The sequence below is a fragment of the Sipha flava genome, unplaced genomic scaffold (genome assembly GCF_003268045.1).
Source record: "Sipha flava isolate LNK unplaced genomic scaffold, YSA_version1 239_pilon_pilon, whole genome shotgun sequence".
Classification (NCBI taxonomy): Eukaryota; Metazoa; Arthropoda; class Insecta; order Hemiptera; family Aphididae; genus Sipha; species Sipha flava.
Window position 1 is genome coordinate 112,885 of NW_020272883.1, and position 14,736 is coordinate 127,620.

Consider the following 14,736-nt stretch of genomic DNA (forward strand, 5'->3'; position numbering starts at 1 on the left):
ATATGGAAATAATTGTTTACGCGAGTCAACGGAGCATAACAGGAGTGTTACAACGGAATCGTGGATATAGGGTTTCAGAAGAAAGAAGAAGAAAAATCCCAAACTCGTGGAACATCGTCAGCGGTTATTCGATGAAAACGATCCGGCAACGTACGATCCGCATTATGCTTTGAAGAATATAATGACGGCGATAAGAAACGCAGTATTACATCCCGTTGTTTATCCGTCATTATGTTGTGTATAATATATTTTTAACGACCCACTCACCGCCTACGCGTCTTCTTGGCTAGCGACAAGGCACACACGCACGCACAGTCTTATTTACTTACGGAAATATCATAATAATACTTTCATGTGGTGGTAGAACGGTTGGACGACTGAGTTTGCCGTTCATTGTCCGAAGAATCCGGGGACTAAATCGTAAGGGCACGCCGACGGGGAATGTCGGCCCCGCAAATCCCGGTCATACTTGTGCACGCATTGTCGAAAAGTCGACCCGTTCTAAGAGATCTCGCGTAACCATTCAAACGTCGCGGCTTTCTTCGAAGGATATTACGGATATCTCACGTGAAATCTGATTATTATTATCGTTCTGTGAAGTATTTTCACTAGAAGAAGAATAAAAAATGAACACATACGAACATTCGTAGCTGATTGCGTTTATATATGTATGTATTTATTTTTTTTTTATTCTCGTCGAGTAGTGTACGTTTCGGACGAGAACTTGGTCGGAGAACTTTGGTGTTTGTTTACCACGAATCGAAATAATTCGCGATCAATCATCTCCTCCGGGATTCAAAAGTAACACGACGTGTGCATTAATTTACATCAACGAATTTACGGGAGTTATTTATAAAATAAATAAAAATAATTCAATTTTCACAAACACTTTTACTTGGGTTTCGGTGTTTATGTAATATAATACCATTTTCGTAGAATTAATTATATTTCTGTTAGTCTTATTTAGGTTTTAAGTAAAACATCTTTTTATCATTGAAATATTCGATTATCTCAATAAAATACTCTTAATGTTTTCTTAATATAATTATTTTTCTATGGTTTATGTTTACTTTCAATATTACCGTTTGTTCTTGTATATTTTTTATACCGATATTTTATTTCTTCATTTTCAAATATAATTTTTATCAATTTAATACATTAATTTGATTTGCGTAACTGTATTACTACGCTAAATTTATTTAAAATAAATGTATAATGTTCAATTGAAATTTAATTGGCATGATAAAAATCGTATTACACAAGTTTTAAATTAGATTTTTTTGATTTTTATATACACTTGTTATAACGACTATATAACATTTCAAATCTCTATTGTATTAATACAGACTATATTTTATATTAATTTTACTATGAAGTAATATTACTATAATTACTATAATACTAACTTAAGACAATTATTAGTTGTAGCAATCAACATATGATTCGTTTAACTGAGTTTTTAAGTTGCATTCGTGACTACAAAACTATATTTTAAGACTACTAATTATTATGTTTTGAATGTACCTATTTGGATAATATAACAAAATAAACCTATTGCATTTTGATAAAATAGTTGGTACAATTTACAGTAGATTTAGTAACAATAACACCTATTATTCATACAAACGAAAAATTCTATACCTAATAAAAATTATTTTATAGTATTTATATGTTTACTACAGTGATGTACATTGTAACAACAAAAGTACATATGTGAGCTCTATAATTATGTTTTTGTTAAAGCGTTGTTTTCTTTTGTAAATACTACCGCAAAATTCTATACCGATTACCGATTACTTTGTAACAACTACATGTATGTGTTTATTATAAATGATTTATTAGTTGTATCTGAATTCTACAATATTACAATTAATAATATAGGCTGTAATGAATAATAAAAACAGTTAGTTTATTCAAATAAATATTTATTTAGAATAAAGTAACTGCGACATACATTAAACAAAATACATGCATACACCTAATACTAAATGTGGCGACATAATTCATATTCCTTAAAATGATAAAATATTATAAAAATATATGTTGGTTTTACAAAGCTTAATTAAATAAAATTCAAATTATTTAATTAATCTAGGTATACATATTAATGTAGGTAAAAAATAAGAACTAATAATAATTGATATTGTTTTAGCTTATTCTTTTTTGTTTTTTGTATTTCAAATTATAAAGTTTTCGTAAAGGCATTCTTTATTTTGTGGATAAATATAACATGAGTCTTTTAAGAAATTGAAACTTATAAATGTTATAATTTAAAAATAGTTTTAGGTATCTTTATGAGTAATTATCTTTTACAGTTTATAGAATTAATATTTATCATATGTTAATAAGTACATAACGAATATATTATTACCAAGGATGTGCTAAACAACAATCATAATCATGTAAAAACTTGTTTGTGAACAATTTATATCAATATATAATCGATAGCGTTAATATTATTGATATAAAAATTGTAAATTATAAAACATTTTAAAACATTCTTTTAATATTACTTCTTTTTTTATAACTTAGAAAAGTATAACCTGATGAATTTTTTAGACATGGAAAGTCTTTTATTTTATGATCAACCGATCCTTTACTTTTGCTCTTAGTTCTTTTTGAATTCGATATGATTCTATAATACTCCAATAATCATCAGCCATATACCATGAATGATAAGAGTTTTTTATCCAAGCTAAGGACTCTTCAATACCTTTTTTTCAATGATTATTTTAATGTATTAAATATTTATTACATAACAACGGCCCATACAGCGAAGCCAAACTACAAAAAATGCATTATGGTGAATAGGAAATGTTATTAGTATCTATCTGTTATTCATTCACAACTACTCAGTACCCCCCTCGCCTTAACAATAATAATAGTCAATGCACATGATTTCGTGAACTATTGATATTGGAACTTCCAACTATGATTAATATTTACAAAAAAAAACGTACACACCTGCGGAATTTACATTTAAAGGTTGCTGTCCACGGTTAGAACGTTTTGATGTAATTATTTCAGTTTTTTTTTTTTTTTTATTATCTTCGTCTGTTATTAAAACAGTCTAATAATTTGATTTCGCATTACAATTCCAATACACATTAATTAGTGCACTGATTTTATAGCTTTAATAAATTATATTGGTAAAACAAGAACAGTAGATACATCAGTTTTGTAGTGTACAGAAACAAGCGGTTTTGTAACTAAAACTAAACAATCGCAGTGGAATTTAAAGATATTTAATGTCATAGATAAATTTTTAAACTTTGACATCGATACAAACATAATTAATTTTAATATATAATCATGGATCTTTACATTATAATGTACCACCTACTGGTTTTTTAAATATCATCCGTAATACTTACCTTAAAATATATCAGTATATATTAAGTCTACATGCCTTCCACATATCTGCGATACCTGCGTCACCCATACTGGGTATATATACATGTATGCACATAATATTTTTCATTTAAATATAATTAATGTAGCACATAGATGTATTTTTATAATTACTAAGACGTGGACACGTGGTTGAAGATTAATAGGAGAGATTGAAACAACAGAACTGTTCGGTTATTTTGATCAAGAGTTCCGTTATATTAATATTCATAAAATATGTTATATGCATACGAGTAGCTTATAATATTTTATCTAGTATGTTATGCTGTAGCAACTCATTCTACTTATATCGTTTGGTAAATGGAAGAAAAAATCATTGTTTCTTCTGCAATTCTTTTATTAGCAATGATAATAATATAACTTTTAATATAGCATATTATTTAAATCTTACTTCTTATTCTAGAAACAAATATATTTGATTATAGCTACATGGAATTTGGTTGGGTTTATCTAGAATTCATGTAAACGTTTTTAATTTAAATTTGTACCACCTACAAAATGTTTTCATGTTTTTCAAATTAATATTTGGCTTGATCAACAACACTACGTTTAACAACACTTTTTTTTTTGTAATTTTAAAATCATATATTGACAGCCATTGCTAAAATCTATTAAATTATTTTTTTCCATTATAACCATGAAATTCGTTAAACTTGTAGAAAAGCCCCTAATTATAGTAATTTTAAACTTTTTATCTATATTATTTGACTTAAAGTGAAAACTAATCGAATTTGTGAAATCGTGTTTCGACTCTGGTTGATATGCATGTGTACTCGTATGAACATTTACTACCTAACGTATTAAATGCATTTTATAATAAGTGTAATAATATTTCGTACTGGTTTTTAAACTATTTCCTTTCAGTTAAGTTGATATTACGACCGAATGCGATGAAAAATATACAATGTGTATAATGGATAAGCGGTAAGAAGTCAGACACGTGTATTATTATAGTATTCGAGATGTTCGAGGGAAAAAAATGATTAATTAACGTAAAATACGAGAAATTTCAGTTATTTGATGTGCCTCTTCATAGCAAATAGTAAAATACTACTTCATCAATGTGGTATATTAATGTAATAATAAATTAATTTGAATATGATATAATTCAAGTATTTATTATGTATGGGTATGTATAAATAGATTCGTCATTATTCACTATTCAAGCGAATAATATAACGTATCTTATTATCCTAAATTCAATCGATTTCCATGAATAAAGGGTACTCATTACTGCCATGTTCTTAAATTAATGTCGATTTATGAATAATCAGCTGTTCATCAAATCAAATGATTTGCAGGATTTATAAGGTTAAATTATATATATATATATATATATATATACATATGGATGTATATATGTATATTTTTCAGGATAGATAAGATCATAAAATATAATATTAAACCACGTACTTACTGGAATTAAGTAAGTTATTTACAATAATCAAGTTCTATTATGATCTCGGGAAATGTTATACATAATAGTACTATATCCACCGTAAAAGTTCGGAAATCGATACCACCGAGTTACCTGTATTGTAGTTCAAACATCCATCAATAATTTGGCCACGAATTTATAAATACTATTTAAATAGTTGAACACCACATTAATGCTGTTGTTGATATTGATACCAGCTAATTCGTAATAAATATATTTTTTAGGAATATATATTTATAATTGATAAATGATAACAAACAATCAGTGAATACTAATTTCCAATTTATTTACCGAAGAAAAACTCAGAGTTTTCTATATAAAATGTCATGAAAAATTTGGTGAATTTCAAATACAGTGGAACCTAGATAACTCGAACCTCCATAAGTAGAATTTTCGATAACTCGAATTATTTTTTTGACTTAACCTTTTCGAGTTATCGAGGTTTCGCTGTATATTTTAGGAATTAATTGTTCAAACTATTGGATCATTAACGAATATTTTCTTTATATAATTTGAAACTAAATGCGACTTGGTAATTTTTATTTATGAAATTGGATATAAAAATGTATTCAGTTGTGGTTTGACTGTCTACGTTTACCGTATTGTAAGGTAATGAATCAAAACTAAAATATTGAGTTCATAGAAAATTATAAATAATTTGCCAGTTAATTTTGACATAATTCGCCACGCGTATTTCGTCCTTAAATGATAAAATATTATTGGTGACTTATTTGTTATTTAAATCTTCGAAACAAAGACTGCTGACTCTCAATGGATGAGAGATAAGCGAAGGAGAAAAAAATATATTCGAAAACCTATTTTTAGTGTTTATTTAAGTAATTATTGTAATACAAAAACAAGTAACACAATTAATCCTTTGAAATAAATGAAATTACCTTTTCTGAAAACGAGCATTCTAAAAATGAGTATTAAATTATAATTAGCATATGGCAATTATACTTTTATCTAAAAAATGTAGACTTGTGGTTATACTAACTTATTATTTAATGATGTTATTTAAATAATTGATTGCATTGAGTTCTTAGCAAAAAAAAAAAAAAATTCAAGCAACCCGTGCAAGACTAAAATTAATTTTATAATTTATTTATAAAAATCAGAAAAAAAATTATATCGCAAAATTAGTACCAAGATCTGATTTTTTTTTAGTTTTGTTTTTTTTAATTCGGACCATTGAACACTAAAATACCATTAAATTAAATTGATCCAATAGGATACAATTTCACAAAAAAGGAACTAGTACAAACAATTAAAATGTCCTTTCAATTGAACTAATACCATGACAATAATCGTTTTATATTCGATTTTATAAGAGATGTGCCCTAATTTTTCATAATCCATTTCATGGACATCTAGAATTATGTGTTATGTTAATGAGTTTGACAGAATATGTAGCCTTCATATTTCATCCAGCACCGGTGGGTGGGAGGTGGTAGTATTTTTTATAAATATTTGCAATGCACGCGTTTATCTTTTTTTAATTTAACATTTTAAGATTTATGTTTATTTTTTGTTATGTCAAATCATACAAATTATTTTATAACACCAACATTTTATAATACAACATATTTTATATATATATTTATATGTGTGTGTATGTGTGTGTATTATACTGTTTTTCATTTATTTTTTGGTTTGATCATGTGACACAAGTGTGTAACCGATCCGGATAAAAAATTAATCAAACAATTCTGAAATCGCTATATATTTCGACCATAATGCATAATCGATTGATGTGTAAGACTATTACGCAGCGTCTGAAGTTGTACAGTGAAATTAGCAAAATCTGAACGAATTTTGTACACTTACGCCGTTGTTATCTGCGGGCCGTGGATATTTATTATTGAAAAATATACTATATTGTATATATTCTAAACGTATTTTAAATATTATTATAATACTTACACAGTCGTGTTATATACATACACCCGATCGATTCGTGTACAAAACGACTGGGTATGGAATAGCGTTGAAATAATATTTAAATATGCTGTAGACGTAAAACGAACGTTTATCGCGATATTTTGATTTCGAAAGAGTTTACAAAGATTCCCGGTTTACATTTGAATATTTTTCATGTCGAAGACACGTTTTTCCAATATTCCATTGCATCGTGAGCATGACTACAATGTAATAACACACTACGACCATTGTAACCCGTAGTGTACGGATATAATAATTCGGTATTCAGATTTATAGTGGAAGTTTTCGTTGTGGAGGTTAGCTCTGATCTGCACGTCCCGGAACCCAGAAGAATATAAATTTCTACAAAAAACCGTTGAGACCACGTGTCATACGTTTCGGACTTGAATGCACATAATATACGTGTAGCACACTGTAATAAGTACCTACGGATGGATAATAAAATAAAAAAAGTAAATAATAATCTTCTACGTCCGAATACGTAAAACGAAAAACAACTGACGGATAATGTACTAACGAATAACGTCACACGGGATTACGTATTATTGTGTACGACTGCGGTACTCCTAAACGTAAAAACAATATGTAACCGCAGTGCGATTATAACCGATGGGTTGGGTAGGAGGATTCGTTATTTATGCTTTGACCAAATAAAAACTGAATATCCTGATAACTTTGCGCGAAACGAGCCGTAAATCCTAGTTTCTAAATATTAATAATTGTACTTGAATGAGTATATTTTTAACCTGAGTATATATTCATTCGCTGCGGTCTACGAGTTGCGATTTAAAAACCTTAACCCCGATATTATACTAGAGAACGTGTTTGTCCCAAAAGTGCTAAATGTTGTTTAGTACTGCGGTACATTTCTTGAATTATTCAGAGAAAGAAAAAAAATAAAATGATTTAAACTTTAGGTTATTATAATCCGCGTTCAAAATGATCGTTGCCGGTGTACATATTAATATATACTGCACGGTACAGTGGTAGCCGAGGTTCGGGACGAAGGACGGTCGCGAGCCCTGTAGGACGTAGGTAAATGTATACAAATGTAACACGGCATCGCTGGAATTGAGTGGCACAGATGTGCACGGGTCCCTAAGTTAGGGGCGTGTATTTCCGGGAGAAGGGACCGAAAGCTCCAAAACAAATTTACCAAAAACGAAAGATAATATTGCTAGAAATTTATGCACAACTCAGTGTCGCACTGTGCGTTGTGCGCGTGCCTGTTCCTACGACGACGGTACTCATCATCGTATATATTTATTATAATCGTCCCAACAGCCGAACGACTTTGGCAAGAAAAACGGATGACTTCAGCATCCGTATAAAACATTATGCGTTCAAACAAATGCACGCACGTACGCGTAAACAATCGGCCTGTTTAGGATAATACCGCGTACCAAAAAAGGATGTATATATAACGATATCATACGTGCAATGTCGAAGTCGAGTGGTTTTCTACCCGAAAAATAATGCGAATAAGTAAAAGAATGTAGTCAAAGTATCTGTATACTTGATATTTTTCCGAAAATTCGTTGCCAAACAGTGCGACGGTTTTGGTCGGGAGGCTACAAGTTGTATGCTTATCAGAATCAACAAAGACGAGTGCGCTCGGATTTTCTAGTCCATTAAATCATACTTAGTTTCTTTAGTCTTATTTTTTTTTTTAAAAAAGAACTTTCAGTTTTAATAATATGCCGAAACCCATCGAAATATTATAACAATAATAAAGTAGATTCGTAGCAAAGGTCATATAACTTTCTGCGCTATTACTTCACATATTAAATCGGTACAGGAACGATATAATCTTGTATAAACATAAGGAACATCAAGAACTAACAAGGACGACAGCATATCGAATATGTGTATCGCATCAAAACTAATTAGTTTTTCCCATCGTTCTTGCAGTACTGTCTTTAATCTCCTTTGTAATACGACATACTTATATCCGGACACTTATTATACACTCATATATGCACAAGCGCTTTTGGAAATGTGAGTCGATTAAAAGTTACATTCGCTGCACGGTATAAGAATATATGAAACCCCGGTTCACGGTAATTCACCAACATTCTTTTCTCTGATTCTGTCTCGGGAGTACAAAACCATAGGTTTACCGTAATCCGGGAGCTACGTTCCAATCTTTCATTACACTTCAACTTCTCTATGTCGAACAGCGACGATAAGATGAATACTACACGCGTGTATACGAACATAGAATGCGTGTACTTATTTGATATTTTTTTAATGATTTATTATGTTTGTCTGTTTATTTGCAAGTTATCGAATTATGGTATTTAAAATATCTACAAATGCTCGCGGGTAAAGGTTAGCTATCTGTATTTTAATGTTTATTTTTTCTTCAAGTTATTGCGGTTGATTTAACTAAGTAATGTTAATCTAAAAAAATTGTATACAAGTATACATATATCAAAGACACAACGAAAAGAAAAAATATATATTATGTTTTCTAGAGAAACGTACAGTAATTAATATGGTTGTCTCAGTGACTTCATCTATTTTATTTTTTATTTTTTGGACAGTATTTTTTAACGATTTTTGTAATCATTAGTTACTCTCCGGACGTGTTTAGTTTACAGCCATGTATATTAATGAAAGAGAACCGAAAATAAAAGTAAAAAAGAATATCAACATCATGAGTACACGTTAAATATCAGGTGACATCGTGTGATGGTATTAAGTTAAATTCGATACAAAAAGTTTTATTTCATCATTAGAAAGGAAAATCCTTAGGATACAGTAAAGTTGTGAATCAATAAAAACACATCGAATCTAATAATATTATTCAATTTAAATAATGTAATATTTTTTGAAATTATAAATTATTTATTTGATTTTTTATGTCATATGCTAATGCGGTCAAATAAGGATTAATATATTGTGGTTTCATGTACGCTCATGCGTTTGATGCTTGGAAAAAATAAATAAATTTAAACCATCCTGTTAAATCATAACAAATGTAAACATTTATTTTTATGAATAATTTGCAATGAATCAACACTACATAATGTGGTTTCTACGGATTTAGTATTAATTTACTTTTGTATGATAAATGTTCGTGTTAAGCAGAAGAGATAAAAGGTCGGGAAAGTATACCATATTAAATTTAACGTTGGAGCATGAATTTATTGTAAATTATATTTCATATGACACATGCACATGGAATCCATTAGTGGTATTATTAACGATTAGTACACGGAATACTGCTAAATTATCGGTTAAGCAAACGAACATTAAAGTCCTAAAATTTCCCAAATAATAGTGGTTATCCTAAAATATCTTTATTATTTAAATGTCTTATAAACGCAGCGACCGTTGTTCTTTATTTTACATTTCGACGTAGAATGAAAATTGCACTTGTACGAACGAGTACACATAAAATAAAGAACATTGATGACGTATCTGCTAAAATTCCGATCAGATACCGCATGACGGTAACGCCCGGTACAAACCGTTTGCCATCGTTTCTCCCTAACGCTTCGACGTTGAATAGAAAAATAATTAACGCATGTTGTTCGTCTATAACACAATTACACGCATACATATATCCAAAAACAACTTGGGCTGCCTAACCTATGGACTACATAAGACTTGAGCTGTGGACGACGTGTGCTGGCTATTAGCTCCTAGATTCGGGTCGCGTTATCTGTTCCCGGGAGTCCGTGGATTATGACAGACATTAAGCAGACAGCAAGTCTGTGTTCTGTATGCGAAACTTGGGTCTGCTTTTGCGATCGTCGACCATCTTTCACCGTGGGATTATCGCAGCGAGCAATATTATCAGCGGATTAGAGTCGAGTAACTTGGGCTACGCCGAGGAGTTCGGAAGCCTTTGTGGAGCGGAGTTGATGTACGTTCGTGTACGCGCAACTAAACTTTATCGTACTATCGTGTATAATAATACATACATGAGAAATAACTGATACTAAACATTATTAATTATAACACGTTCGAGGTTTTCACGTGGACCATATTTATTTACTGCGAACGAAGACGGAGACTGTGAAATTAATTAGTCGCGATTTCGTAACAATTACCACGTACAATTAATTAGACTAATAGTGTTTACGTGATGCGGCATTTTATGTTCGTAAATAGTCGACACACCATGAGTTTATAGAAAAGGAGAAAAAAAAAAATTACAAAAAACTCCTTCTCCGAAGGACCGCATCTTTAACTCGATTAGCAATCGCTAGACGAGTACCGAAATATGTTGATTCCTGTGAAATAATAAACCGACTGCCGTCGTTTCAATGGATTAGCCTGACAGCCGTTTTACATACGCATCCTTCGGCCGTCATTTCGTCCTTATGGTATTCCTTAATCGCTTACCGTGGCAAAAGTTTGGAGTGCTCCTTGCTGTTCTCTATAGCCTATAGCCACATCAAACCAACTTCGAGTTTTAATATAAAACGTGATGAAATTGAAGAACACATGTCTCTCTGGTTTCTGATTCCGAGTAACGTGAAAAACAAATTAGTAATAACCTACAGCGTTTTGCGATCACGTTGAACGCCCGCATCAATACATTGAATTACAATACAAATCGCGCCGCTGCAGTAATCATTCCGTGGTTGTTGCCTCGTTAACGATTCTTTTAAAACATTCAAACATTCGGAAACTTTAAACTTCTAACGTTTTCGAACCATAAACGGATGAAATTACTTTAACACACAACGTAATTAATAATAATAAATGTTTCCCTCACTCGTAAGCTTATGTCTATTTTTTTATTCAATCAAATAAAAAAAAATGTATTCACAATTAGCACGTGTACGTGAAACATATCCATAAGATATATATATATATATATAGTATATAGTATATATATATATTATATAAATATTATTTAAATACGAATATTGGTTGGGAAAGAATACTTTTGCATTTTATAACACTTACGTGTAACAACTATAAATACAACCGCAAATAAGTAAAATAAATATTAAGTATTTTACTACATAAAAAAAAAGAAAATAATGAATAATTCAACCAAAAGGATTTCTTTAGCCGATGACGTGTTTAGCATACGGTACCGTAGTATTCGATTTACAGTATTTCATCATATCAATACATCAATATTCATTTGTAAATAAATAAAGGGAAATCATCCGTAACATTAACAAATCTGAAATCATTCGTTTCTTTACTATTAAACGGTACGTCTTACCATTCGTCATGTGGTTTTTTAACTTACAATGGCTATGGATATGATCGGTTAAATTATGCATACAAGGGATAGAGATCGAATAGCATCGTTCGGTGGAAAAGCCATCATAGGTCATCATCATCATCATCATCATCATTTTTATCTATTTTATATCGTATATTCGATGGTACGTATGATAGTTCATTTTTAACCAAAAATGAGAATAATATCGGAACACCGACTATTTAAATTTATATAAAGTATATTATTCATATTTATAAATAATAAATTAATTTAAAATATAATTTTGAAATTGTAATTTTAAACTCATTAATAAATGTTTAGTTTATGTATGAATTATTAATTTATATCATGTGGTTGTAATGTTTGTATAATAATATAATTATTGATTCATACTTTATATGTATTTTTTATAATATTATAAAATTATTTATTTTTAAAAAAATTACCCCCTACCCAGAAAATAAATACATTAGCTGTAATAAACTAAATATTCATTGTTTGAATGATTGTAAAAATCTAAATTTGCGTTTGTTCAAATGTAATTTAATATGATAATTTAACTATAAAAATGTAATATATTTCTCATCAATATTTTACTGTCTTTATTCTCAGTCAAATTTTATTAATATTTAAACTTTTAATATAATATTAACTTTTTCATTAAATAAATGTACTTTCGTTTTTTAAGTATCATGTATATTTTTAAAAGAATTCGTTATAAAAATAATATTTTCTTTTACACACTTTTCCGTCGCATTTCCATAGTATTGAATTCTAATTTTATATTTCAATCATTTATGTTCAACTTCAAACACTGCCAAACAGTTCTTTTGAAATATTTATTCTTCGTAACTAGCGTTTACGGTATTAATTTATCATCAATCTCATTCAAATTATAATATACCAATAACGCATGTTGTTTTAGGATACAAGTTAAACTACAGGATACGGGTTGTACAATAATATTCGGTATTAAGTAACGGTTTATTGAATTTATTCGTTGTTAAAACAAACGAGGCAGATCTACATAAATACATTTCGCAAAACAAAGTCACGCATATGTTTAATTCTTGTGCGTTCAAAAAAAACGTATTATACCTTTTAAATTATACACGGAGTTTTGAATTAGTTTTTTTCTTTTCCGCATTGCGTAATGTACAGGATTTAATTCGTACATGGACACCTGAACACTGACATTTCAACACGAAACACGTATCGTCGTTAAAGGTCTAAAACACCGTGTATTTGTCGGTAAAAATTATGCACTAAAAAAAAACTAAACTGTTTAAGCTTTATAATCGTTTTCGGCGTGCAGAGTACGTTACTACTGTATCGTAACAATGAACCAAGCCCCATGAAAAGAAAAAAGAAACTATTAAGCTCGGAAAATTGAATGGACAATTCTTTAACGCTGTAAATGTGAAAAGCTCAACGCGTAGAACGTTTAAAAGCGACCCTCGAACAATGTACGTTACCACACACGTGTATCTGACGTAAACAAAAATATCGACTGAACGAAATCGTAGCCGTCCGGTTATGGTGTGGAACACTGTTAAAGTGCATTGCGTTCACGAACAAAACGGTGTTCGAAATAATTATTCGACGAACGGACCGTCGGTTTCGTCGTGTAACCGGGGCGAGCGGACGGGTAGGAGCGGTGCGCGGTTTGTAATGATAATTACGACGACGACGATGATGATGATAATAATAATAGAGTTGCGATTGTTTGGAAGTGACCGGTGGAAAGGACGCGGGTAAAAAAGCGCACGTTTTACTATTAGCGAATTTTTTTTCTTTTTTTTTTTTTTTTTATCATAACGTACCGCAACCGGTGACCCGTATCCGGGAAAACACCTGCTGCTGCCGATGTCACCGTATTGCAACGATCGTGCGGACCGTTAAAACGCGCGTCGCCTCCTGGTGCGAACGACTAGCGGGTCCGGCACGTTATAATTCTATGCGGTAACGAAAGCTCCGGGAACGGTCGTCGGGCCGGTGAACAATACAATGTTCGTTGCGCGTGCACGCGATCGAATGGGGGGGGGGGGGGGGGGGTGTGTGTGTGTGTGTGTGTGGTAAATACGAATGCAAAAAAACAAAAAAAAAAAAAAATTTACGAAAGCGCAAAACAAATGTCGGACTCGTCTCGACGTTCTTTCTCCGCGTACAATTCGTTTGCCCGCATCGCGCGTACAACGTTGCGGACACCGCGATCGTCGCCGATATTGTTGTTCGCCGAACTCCTGTTGCCGACCGGTTCGCCGTTTTTCCGGGAAAACGCGCGGCGTACAACGGCACAGGTGTCACGTGTTTCCGGACGCGCTTCGCGTTCTGTTCGTCGGCAACGTTCTAGTTGCTCGAGTAACCTGGAGATCATCGTGTACGGCGTAAGCATATCTCGTTGTTTTTTCGTTATTATTGTTGTCAAGTTGTGGAGAAACCTTTTTTTTTCGTTTCTCGTAATGGCCGGAGAACCAGAGTCGGACGGGCGCGTGATTAAGGGACAGGGTCGGTAGGGGAGTGAACGCGCCCGCTCCCCAAAATCGTATTTCGCGTTAACCACGAGTCAAGATGTACACGGTATATACCGCTCTGCTGCGCATTAGTTAAGCCCCAATAATTTTGAAAAACGTTAATCGTTCTCCTTCCCCTCGAACAGGCATCAATTCACGTGTCTACTACCAATCGTCGAATAAACCTCGTGATGGGTAAACAGCTAACTTCGTTTTTTTTTTTTTTTTTTTTTTAT

At 31.4% G+C, this 14,736-nt stretch overlaps 1 protein-coding gene across 2 annotated transcripts in view; it reads left to right on the plus strand.

Moving 5' to 3' along the window:
- Window positions 1–14,736, plus strand: part of LOC112684008 (short neuropeptide F) — an 84,552-nt gene that overhangs the window by 13,234 nt on the left and 56,582 nt on the right. The window contains exon 1 of one of the 2 annotated variants that reach the window (XM_025555295.1): window positions 14,168–14,374. The exons of the other annotated variant lie outside the window; for it this stretch is intronic. The gene's annotated coding sequence lies outside the window, so the exon portion shown is untranslated. Of the gene's footprint in view, window positions 1–14,167; window positions 14,375–14,736 lie in introns of those variants that run through there. 2 annotated transcript variants of the gene reach the window in all.